Source organism: Podarcis cretensis (genome assembly GCF_951804945.1).
Source record: "Podarcis cretensis genome assembly, chromosome: 9".
Classification (NCBI taxonomy): Eukaryota; Metazoa; Chordata; class Lepidosauria; order Squamata; family Lacertidae; genus Podarcis; species Podarcis cretensis.
The window spans coordinates 79,020,022-79,031,221 of NC_137178.1; the positions used below are offsets into that span (position 1 = coordinate 79,020,022).

Genomic DNA, 11,200 nt, shown 5'->3' on the forward strand with positions numbered 1-11,200 from the left:
ACTCAGACTCATCAGATGATGAGATAGGACTAGGTTGGCAGCAGCAGTGACATCAAGTAAAAACTTCTTAAAAGTGCCACTTTCAGCATATTGAAACCCACCACATCCTGGGAACTGGAAGAGGACACCAGAGCAGTGGTCAGCAGAATACCTAGTCTCTTAAACAAGAATAGGGAAATAATAACCACTAATGTGCATTATTAGCTCTCAGCATAACAAGGAAGCATTGAGACACATGGAGGTGCCCAAAGCAAATGAAGCAACCTGGCACTGGGAAATTTAGAGAACTGTTAAATTGATTAAGTTTTTTACTTCAGTGTCCCCTTATATTTGCTATCAGAAAATGAATGGTGTTAAACATTGAAAGGAGAGACTACCTCTTCTCATGATCATTCTAGCAGAACTTTGCAAGATCTTTGTGTTTTATCATTGGATTACATAGTGAAGCTTGAATTTTATCCTATACACGCTATTACTCTGACCTACATTTTGCCACCTATCAAAACAATCCGTTCAAATGTTTGTACAATTTCCTAGCCAACATACTCTAACCTGGCCCAATGGTTGATCTGGAAACTATAAAAATACTCACCCTAAATGTCAACGGTCTCAACTCACTGGTGAAACGACAAAGAGTCAATCTAATGCTCAAATGGGAAAAACCTAAAATAATATGCCTACAGGAAACCCACTGTAAGAAGCAAATGGATAAAAATTTTTGTCTCAAAGGCTTTGATGTCCAAATCTCATCTCCTGGCTCATCAAAAGGAAGAGGGGTAACACTGCTGATTTCTAACAGTCTGAATTTTACCCTCAAGAGAACTTTGACAGATGAGAGAGGCCACTAAGCATTTGTCAAAGGCCAAAGTAATGGCATCACACTAACTATAGCCTCACTTTACTCTCTGAACAAAGGACAGTTACAATTTCTCCGACTTGCTATGCTAGAACTATCTGGATTCCAGGGAGGCAAGGTGCTATTAGAAGGGGATTTAAATCTTGTACAAGATCCCCAACTGGACAGATTAACCTCTCTATTGAATGACAACCATACCTAAGCCAGGAAAAATCCTGCGTCAGTAGAATCATATAGACCAATAATCCTTTTAAATCAGGATGCTAAAATCTTTACAGCAATCTTTACTGCAAGGCTCAACACGTTTATTTCTTCCTACATCACCATGGACCAAGCTGGGTTCATACCCCAGAGACAGATCTGTGACCCAATTGACCAGCTACTAAATGTTATCCATCATAGCAAAAGGAAAAATTTACCACTAGCCGTCATATCATTAGATATGGTAGTTCCTAGAAGGGTTGTTGTAAAAAATGAACATGGGACATTTTATGAATTCTATCATGAGACTGTACAATAATTCATACACTCGGGGTAAATGGCATAGATTTTAAAGCTTTCTCTGTTGCAAGAGGGGTGTGGCAGGGATGCCCTCTGTCACCCCCTCTTGTTTGCCCTCTCAATTGAACCACTAGCCCTCTCCATTGGAAACAATTTGGAGATAAAAGGAGTTGAAATAATTAAAAAAAAAATGCATAAAATAAGCCTTTTTGCAGATGATATAGTAATAATGCTCTCTAACCCAAAAGCTGCAACACCTGTATTAATGAAAGAACTAAGCAATTATGGTAAAGTGGCCAGATTCAAAATCAATGTAGTAGTAAAATATTTGGGAGTGCAGATAACTAAAAATCTATCCGCTCTAAAGAAAGCAAACCTCACACCAGTATTCCTACAGGTATGACAAAATCTTGAGTCTTGGAAAGATCTACATTATCATGGTCAGGACGCATAGCTGCAGTTAAGATGGCTATCCTACCGAAATTTTTGTTTCTCTTTCAAGTGTTGCCAATTATGATTACACCCATACAATTTAAAATTTGGCAGTGCTCAATAAACAAGTTTATTCATGCAGGAAAGAAAGCATGACTAGGCTCTAGAATTATATATGGAAGTGTCCAAAATGGCGGGATTGGAATCCCACATCTCCAAACTTATTACAGCGCCTTCCAAGGAAAGCATTTGATGTCACTGATCCACAGGCAAAAAGGTAAACCATGGGTAGATATAGAAATTTCAGATCCTGTATATAGAGCATATCCCTATCTACCCTCCTCACTCACTAAAACCCATACTATTGTGAACCCTTTTTTCTGCACCACTCTAAATGTGTGGAAAGCAAAAATTTAAAAACTGGCTCCCCCAATATCTCCCCTTAGCTTTCACCTATCTTTTAAAGAAGCAGGGCAATGCTTAGATTGGAACGGTTGGGAACAGGTGGGCCTTTATAGATTAAAAGATTTCTATGCAAACAGTAAAGGTAAAGGTAAAGGTCCAGTCGCAGACGACTCGGGGGTTGCAGCGCTCATCTCGCTTTACTGGCCAAGGGAGCTGGCGTACAGCTTCTGGGTCATGTGGCCAGCATGACTAAGAATCGTACCCCTCTACAAAAAGAACAATTCATTGCAGCCATACCAAACCTTAAATGGCCATGGTACCACTTCAACCAGCTGTTAAGATTCCTGTTAAACCCAGATATTTCCATTCAAGCAAACAAAAAACTAACAGCAATAGAGCACATCTTTGTTAACTTCTCTCCACTCTCTAGGGGCAGAGCGTCCTCAATTTATGAAGCTCGAATAACACTAGAATATGGCAATCTATTATACACAAAAATGCCGTGGGAAATGGACCTAGATGTGCAAATACCAAATGAAAAATGGATGTCTTTGTGGTCTGGGAGACCGTTGAAATCAGTTTCTGCAAAAAGAAAGGAAGCTTTGCTAAAACTTCTACATAGGTGGCATTATACATCGGTGAGGCTGTCACAAATATGTAAACAAAAGAGAACCTGGCTGATCTGATCCTGTTGACAGCTAAAACAATTGATTCTATTTGTAAAACGCTTAGCTCATTGCTTTCTAAAATGGACATTTTAATCAGTGAGGTCACAGAGACACTCAGAAAAGAAATCAACAAGGTACGAAAGGAACCTTCTCTCTCTAACTCACTGTGAGCTAAATATATGATCCAGGAGACGTGTTCCAAATCACGAGATAATATAAACCAGAAGCTTGTTTGTGGAATGAAAGAACAACATCACTTAGTGTTACAACTGAATAAGCTTAGTCTTGCAATACGCAGCAACAAAGGCTGGGTTCCATCCTTTTATACAGTTTGACTGGCCAAGAAGCATTGGAGGATTTTATTAGGGTTACATAGACTTAATCAGTGTGTAGCCTCTGAACTACAATCAAGCTCAGAAAGTCTTACTTTAGAAGCCCCAAAATTCCCTCACTGCTACATCGCACCAAGTCTATGTTGACTACCAAAGGAATTTTCCCAGTACGTTTTTAACAACCTGATTTTATCACCACTAATAACTAACTTTAAAGCAGCCAGCCACCATAATTATAACAGGACCCTAATGAAAAGAACACAAAAGAGCTTAAGCAAATCCATTCAAGAGGATTTGATCAGTTGGCAGAACCAGAGGATCCAACCAAGGACAACTATGTATTGGAGGAGCATTTGAAATGCTCTTTAAAGATTTGCCAACACAAGAGCAACAACAGATTATTGAAAAACTAGCCTGCTGAAGATATCTGCAGACATCATAACTCCTACAATATGCCTAACGACTCTCAGCCTAAGGAGCCCTCGAAAGAGTCCATTATCTCTACTACCACCCTACGTAATGATCCATCAATATAGAACGCCTGGCAGGTATGGGCAGGTCTCCTTCCTTTATTGTCAGTGATTACAGCAGGTATCTTTCAGCTCCTATTGCATATCTAAGCAGTCTGGAACTGCCTACACATCGTAGGACCTTATACCTGGCTCAATGCTGAACTCTCCCTTCTGCTGCTCCTGGAGAACGCTACAGAAAGATCTCGTATCTGGAGAGATGCTGCCCCTGTGACTCTGGCCAAATTGAAACTGTATAACACAGGCTTCTTCATTGTTCTACAGAGATTTAGGCTCTGACCTTATTCTGCTAATACTCCAGAAATACGCTGGATGCTCTGATCATTTTTTTGCCACTCTGTTGCTCCTTAATAAAAAATCCTGTTATACAAGGTAGCCAAATTTTGTGCAGCAGCAATCAAAATACAACATATAATGACTAGCGCCAAGCATTAGTATTATATATAATATAATATATTGACCTCTCTAGGTCAGAAGGGTTTCCTTTCTGACAGATAAATGACTCCCTATAACTGCTTTTTTATGTATATGTGATTTTATATCATTTTATTTATTTATTTTGGTGTATTTATCTTGATACTATGACTTGGACTGTAGTCCAGTAACATCTAAAGGGCCACAGGTTTGTCATCCCTGAACTACAGTTCTGTGTTAAAAATATAATCAATTGTAGTCTGGAAAACTGTTTCCCCAAATCAACCATCTCTTTAATGCCTCAAATTGGAAGCATGGTTTTCCAGTTCAACTGGAACTACAGTGGTACCTCGCAAGACGAAATTAATTCGTTCTGCGAGTTTTTTCGTCTTGCGATTTTTTTCATCTTGCGAAGCACGGATTTTGGAAAAGCTTCAAAAATCACCAAAGTGTTCAAAAACCTCAAAAAAGGCTACCACACCGTGTGCTATGAGTTGCTCCTTGAAGTCAAGTCGCAACTGCACCCCCTGAAAGCATGGTTTCAATAAAAAGGAAACAAACTTGCAAGACAATGGAAACAAACTTGCAAGACGTTTTCGTCTTGCGAAGCAAGCCCATAGGGAAATCCGTCTTGCGAAGCAACTCAAAAAACGAAAAACTCTTTCGTCTTGCGAGTTTTTCGTCTTACGAGGCATTCGTCTTGCGAGGTACCACTGTATAAAGCAGCAGTTAACAATACCTCAATATATTTAGTGTTTAAAAATTAGCCAGCTCTAGACTTCATGCAGTGTTTTGTTTTGTTTTTTTTAAGGAAGTGCAAATGATTTTCAGAGGTTACATCATGCTATGTGGTTTTATTTTTGGCCAACAAAAACAGTTTTGTTTCCTAATATGACCTTTGCAGCCAGCTAAGCTGTGAAAGAACTGATTTTAAACTTGTGAATGCTTTTTAATAGAGACCTGGAATAGGCATTTAAAGAGAGAAAGATAAACTTTATTTACAAATGAAATTGTTTTGCGGACTGACCTTGATTTTTAACCACTGTATTTTGTGCAGGTCTAAAGCCCTCTGAGTAGTTCAAACAAAACTTAGGAGTAACTAAGTCATTGAGAAAGTTCTGCATGTCTTCAGCCAGTTACAACTTGTGGTCCATATATAGGGTCCATTATATATATATATTTACTAGCCCTGCCCTCCCATTTAAAGTTCTGTTCAACACAATCAAAGGCCTTACCATTTTCCATGCCTAGGAAAAAGCATATACCTATGTTTGCCTTTGATAAATACAGATGAATGAAACATAGCTTCTCAATATTATCTAACAGTATTCTGTCATGATTCAACAGTATTTTATCTTTTTTAACTACTATGCATAAAGGTCGTTCTAACTCGTCTCTGATAAGCTTCACATACCTTGTACATTCTGTGTCTGACAACTGCAAGAACATAAGCAATGCACATTTATGCGTATATATTTGGTCTTGTAAAATATTAGCAATTTCTTCTTCTTTCACAGTGTCTGGGAACAGTGTTATGGATTCCTGAAAATTATATAAGAGAATAGCTTTATTAGAAGTGATTATTATTATTATTATTAAAAAATAGTCTATTGGCTTTCCACCATTATTCAAGGTGATTTACAAAAATCATTAAAAGAATATAAATAGTCTCCAAAACAAGTATAATCACATAGCCTAGAGCATAGAAGCAGTAAAAATTAGCTGATGAAGATACACACAATCTAATTAGCAAATCTGCTTTCCTTATGAGCCCAAAGTTAGTTGTGACTATTTTGAATTCATAGAAATAGAAAACAGTGGATTTTTTAGCAGAATCAGTGCTTAATTTATGGTGTGCTTTCATATTTTGCTTTTGGATAGCAATTTGCATGTTTTTTGTTTTTTTTCCCCACCTGATCCTACATGCAATTCTTTGGTTCTTTATTCCACATCTCATTACATTATTGTTTGTTCTGGGGGAAAGTGTGAGCTTCTTTTCCTCAAAGAGAACTATTAGATATCCCTTAAGGGGTTGTATGCTTTTTCATAATTTTCCTTTCAACTGACTCTTCACTGAATTCAACTGTTGTGCTTCCAAGGAAAGACAATTCTGCTCTGCATTTTATTCTTTGCTGATTCTAGAAGCTGTATCAATGATACTCTTCTTTAGTACTGTTTTAAACGCCTCCTAATTTATTATTGCAAATAACTTGCTATTTTTGTTATTAATGAAAGGAATAGTTTTTCTGCTGAGAACGTTTAGCATGACACCTCTTCAAACAGCAGCATTTTGAGTTCCCATGTTTTAGCCATTTTATTGCTTTTCTTATATCTACATATCATCATTGACCAACGATGGCCATTCTCTCTTCTTTTTATCCCCCAGAAGCTTCTCAGTGAAAACACAATTAGAATCCACTGGAGTGAGAGCTACATTTGGGCATGAATGATATGGGTGATTCCCCACTGTTCATGAGTATAAGCAGATGGGAAACATTTTGTTTTAAATATGGGTCAGTGGGACTGGAATTTCCCCAGTTCCCTACTTTTAGGTTTAAACTAGTGGTTAAGTAGTCTACAGTAAGATTCTCTGAAGAAAATTTCAGGACAGGAAGAACAGAATCAAGAAAGTCCCTTTGTCTAATATTAGGGATAATTTTGCCCAAATACTCTCATCGTTCACAAGTTTCTTGTTTTCATTTAAATGTTGTTGTTGTGTTTTTTTTAAAAAAAAGGTCCTTCAAGATATGTCTTAAATAGAAATTCAGATTATTGTATATGTACCACTCTGCCCAATTCTATGATGCCATTAAGTCATTCTGGTAACAAGATGTTTGGTGTGGTAGAATCCCATCACCTATCAGTACATATTAGATAATAATTAAATAGAAAATAGCTTGAAATGCATTTTAAAAAAACATAGGATTCACGGATAAGACATTTGTACACAATGTCTCTTTCTTTGAAGTAACCTTAAATATAACTTTGTCCTGATAGGTTCCTACAGAAAACTCTCCTCTGATTTACACAGCACCTTGTCTTCTCTGTTCAGTCTTCTTACCATATTCTCCAACATTGTTTTTGCTTGTCTATAGCTGTTTTGCTTGTTGCTGTTCCATAAATTCTTGTTTTGATTGCTTTATTCAGTTATCTCGGGGAAAAACAAGAATTTTATTTTCATCAAGACTCTTTTGGCAGAAAGTCTTTACCATTTACTGTATCCCTTTACCATTACTGTATTTGAAAATTACTTACTGTTGCAACCATCACTGCTGTTCCCTTCAATCAGGTTGTTGCCATGCTCTATGGAACTGGTCCGTGGAATCTGGCCCTTCCTGACAGTGATTAGGAAAATTAAAAAGAATAAATGTGGATGTGAGTTCACATTGCATTTAGCGGTTGAGGCTTTTGCTATTACAGCCTAATGGGCTTTTACATCGAACTTTCAGACTGACTGCTCCACAGTTAGGTAGCATTTAATCTGCCGTTAGTTTGAAATAGAGACATGGATTGGGCTGTCAAGGCTTAGTCATGCATCCTCTGTGCACATGACCAAATGCTGTGTACACTGAATGGGCCATCTGAATAGTTTTTTAATTAATTTTCATTTTTCACATCACACAGTCATCTGAATTATTAAGTTACAAGTCCACATCATTATTTGCTGTGTCGTTGCAAGTCTTTCTTTAGTGGAAACAGGACATTTGAAATAAAGTTTATGCTAATCATTTCTGCCCTATACACAGTATGTTGGGTTTGGTTTTACAGAAGCTGCTTTCATATGTATATTAAATTGCTTTGATATTTTTAAAAGGGAAGGTGTCCCAGAAATTACATAAATAAATGTACATTGCAGAAATGTTTTATCCCATTAAGCTATTCTTCTGTACTTTTAATATTTTCTAAAGGTGACAATGGGCAGTTTAAATAATGCATTCAGTTCTCTATTGCTGAAAGGGACTCGGTTCTAATGTGAGATGGGAGTGTGTCACAAAATATTTCCTTAAAGTTTTAAAAAGTGAAAAACCATAACCATAGTGAAATGTTTTTATTAACCTCAAAGACTAATATTGCATGCATTATAAATGGAGAATATTTATATCATGTAGAATATTTAAATTCTGTCAGGACAGAATCAGAGGCGTTATGTCCTTTGCCCAGGGCCTTCTAGGTCTTCTGCCCTACAACCCCTACCATCTCCAAGACATCTAGAAGATGCTGGGCTGGCCGAGTCTGACATAAGCACTACCATTTTACCTGCAAAGAAAGAAGAATGCACCAGCAACCAGGACACTTAGGACGACCACCGAAGCTAAAACAGCTGCAAACAGTTCACCTCTTGGATGGCTCTTGATGCTCGGCAGTAAAATTTCCTCACAACGATTTCCTGTATAATTTTCAACACACCTGCGAAACAGAGGTTTACATTAAGTGAGTATCTTGTGGCACAGCTTATATATACTTAATCTACCGGTACTTCTCAACACTTGCTTGTCTTGACACACAAGCATGGCCAGGAAGCAGCAAAATCGACTTCCGGTCAGCGCCAGCGATTAATGGCGGACTTTTCCCGGAGCTCCGGGAGAAGCCTGCTCTACGGGTTCGGGTCCTGCCGCTACGGCGAAGCGAGGACCCTCTAAAATTACAGGTGGAGAAGCCTGTAAGCAAGGAGGCTCGGCGGGCACCTTTGCGATCCCCCCGAACTGCGAAAGAGCCTTTTTAAAGGCTCCGGAACGGTGTCAGGGAGAACGTGGTGCTGAGAGCTGCTACCCAGTCCGTGGAGTGAAGCCGCATCGCCATTATCGGAGAGCGCTGATTTCTTCCGGCAAATTGGAACTGAAAGCATCTACTCGTGAGTAGGAATAAAGATTTAAATTGGACTTTAAATTCGTAAAAGATTTACCACCACGGGAAAGGCATAAAAAGGAAGTCTGTCTTCCCGCGTTGTAAATAGAAGAAAGCAAAGAGACTATTAAGCTGAAACCTTTGAAGATTGCTTTTGGAATAACAAATCCATTGTTCAAAGTAAGATTTAACCCCCCCCCCCCCACTTAGCTGGCAGGGGCGGTGGGGGAGAACTGCTACTAAATTAAATATCCTGCATGAAAAGGAGAGGATTGAATTTTACCCACTGTCTTTTGTATTCCGGAGACGGACTGCTCTGTAAGCAAGGGAAAAGATCTTTGAACTGTCAAAAGAGTGAGGCTGAGAATAACTTTGAAAGATACAGTTTTGAAAGACTTTTACTTAGATTGCTACATATTTGCAACCACTTGGAAAAAGAGTTGGAACTGGGGTTTCCTTTCTCCCTTTATGAAGAGATGGGGGGGGAATTTTGAGACAGTATATCTTTTGTAAAAGTTTGAAACCAGGCTGGGAATTCCCCCCCCCCCAGAGGAGACTTTGTTACTTTGTGGGAAACAACTAAGCAACTAGAAGCTGAGCCACTGGAAATTTACTAGCAAAAACAAATCTTGGAGTGTGAGACTGACCTTGGCTTGGCATGATAGTGACATGGCAGATGGCAAAGGAAAGATAGAGCCGGCACAGGAGAAAAACCTTAGATCTGGCAAAACTTACAGTACAACACAACAAAGAAGGGCCTCAGTGACAGGAACAGCTGCCGCCTCGCAAATAAAAATTAAAACTATGTCTGCAGAAGATGCTTTGGCTAAAGCTCTTGGAAAAATAAATGAATCTTTGGAACTTCTAACGAAACAAGAAACAGACACAAGTAAACAAGTAGCTGAGATCTCAAAAAAACTTGACTTGAACACTTCCAGCCTAAAAGAATTGGGAACACAAGTTAATGCTAATGCTCAGAATATTGGGAAACTTTTAGAAGAATCAGCTACTACACGAAAGATTGCCGAGGAGGCAAAGGAGATTGCAATTGAAACACAAGGGAAAATACCACCGGTTGAAAGGAAACTGGTGGACCATGATTTATCTTTTGCTTTGATAGATCTGCAGAGGAGGGAACGCAACTTAAGACTGAGATTTGTGCCGGAAAGTGAACAGGACAAGCTGGTGGACTTTCTTACAAAAGAATTTTCTGAATTTTGGCAGGAGGGCCTGCAGGGGGAGGAGGTCAAGATTGTGAGTGCATTCAGACTTGGAATAAGACAAAAAAAGAACAAGGCAAGAGACTGTTTGATTACTTTGGGTTCAAAGGGGGAAAGAGATAAAATTTTGAATCTGCACTATCAAAATACATTGCAAATTGAAGATTCTTTTGTGGAGATTTTTAAAGATATTCCAAAGCCCATCCTAGATGCAAGAGGGGACTACAAGGACCTGGTTTTATTATTGAAAAAAAGCAGAATCTTCTTCAGGTGGGAATTCCCCCAAGGCCTATCTTTTAAGTACAGAGGAAAGAAAATCAGAATAAAGACATTGAGTGACAAAGACAAATTCCTGAGAGACCACGAAGAAGACTTGGTAAAGGAAGCGGAAACTGGAGAGGAGCCAACATCTTTAGGAAAAGGAATACTGGACTTAGCAAATTTATTGTTTGGACTACAGCCACCAACGGATGAAGAACAATGACTGGGAGCAGTAGGAGGAATAAGTAAATAACCCCATCATGGCCTTGCGACTATTGAGTTGGAATTGCAATGGCCTGAACATTCCTCGGAAGAGGAAGAATGTCTTTCATATTTTACAGAAACAACAATTGGACTTGATTTGCCTGCAAGAGACACATGTGACAAGAAAACATAGAAAATTACTTATTAATAAAAAATTAGGACAGGAATTTATTTCATCAGACAGAGTGAAAAAAAGAGGAGTGGTCATATATGCAAAGGATAGATTGATGCCGAAACAAATATTTAAAGATGAACAAGGAAGATATTTGGCAATTGAAATTCAAGTTCAAGGTCAGAAATTTCTGATTTTAGGAATTTATGCACCGAATGAAGGTAAATCTGAATTTTTTAAGAAGTTGCATGAGATTCTGTTGGATCATTTGGACACTAATGTAATCTTGATGAGAGATATGAATGGAGTAGTTTCTACAAACATGGATAAAGCACAAAGACAAGTGATTTCTAAAGATGG

At 38.4% G+C, this 11,200-nt stretch overlaps 1 long non-coding RNA gene across 1 annotated transcript; it reads right to left on the bottom strand.

The window, feature by feature from the left end:
* Window positions 1-5,110: 5,110 nt before the first annotated feature.
* LOC307224698 lies at window positions 5,111-7,289 on the bottom strand. Its single transcript, XR_013842698.1, has 2 exons — window positions 7,200-7,289; window positions 5,111-5,680 (listed from the first exon to the last, which is right to left on the bottom strand). It is a non-coding gene; the product is annotated as an uncharacterized lncRNA (long non-coding RNA).
* Window positions 7,290-11,200: the final 3,911 nt, after the last annotated feature.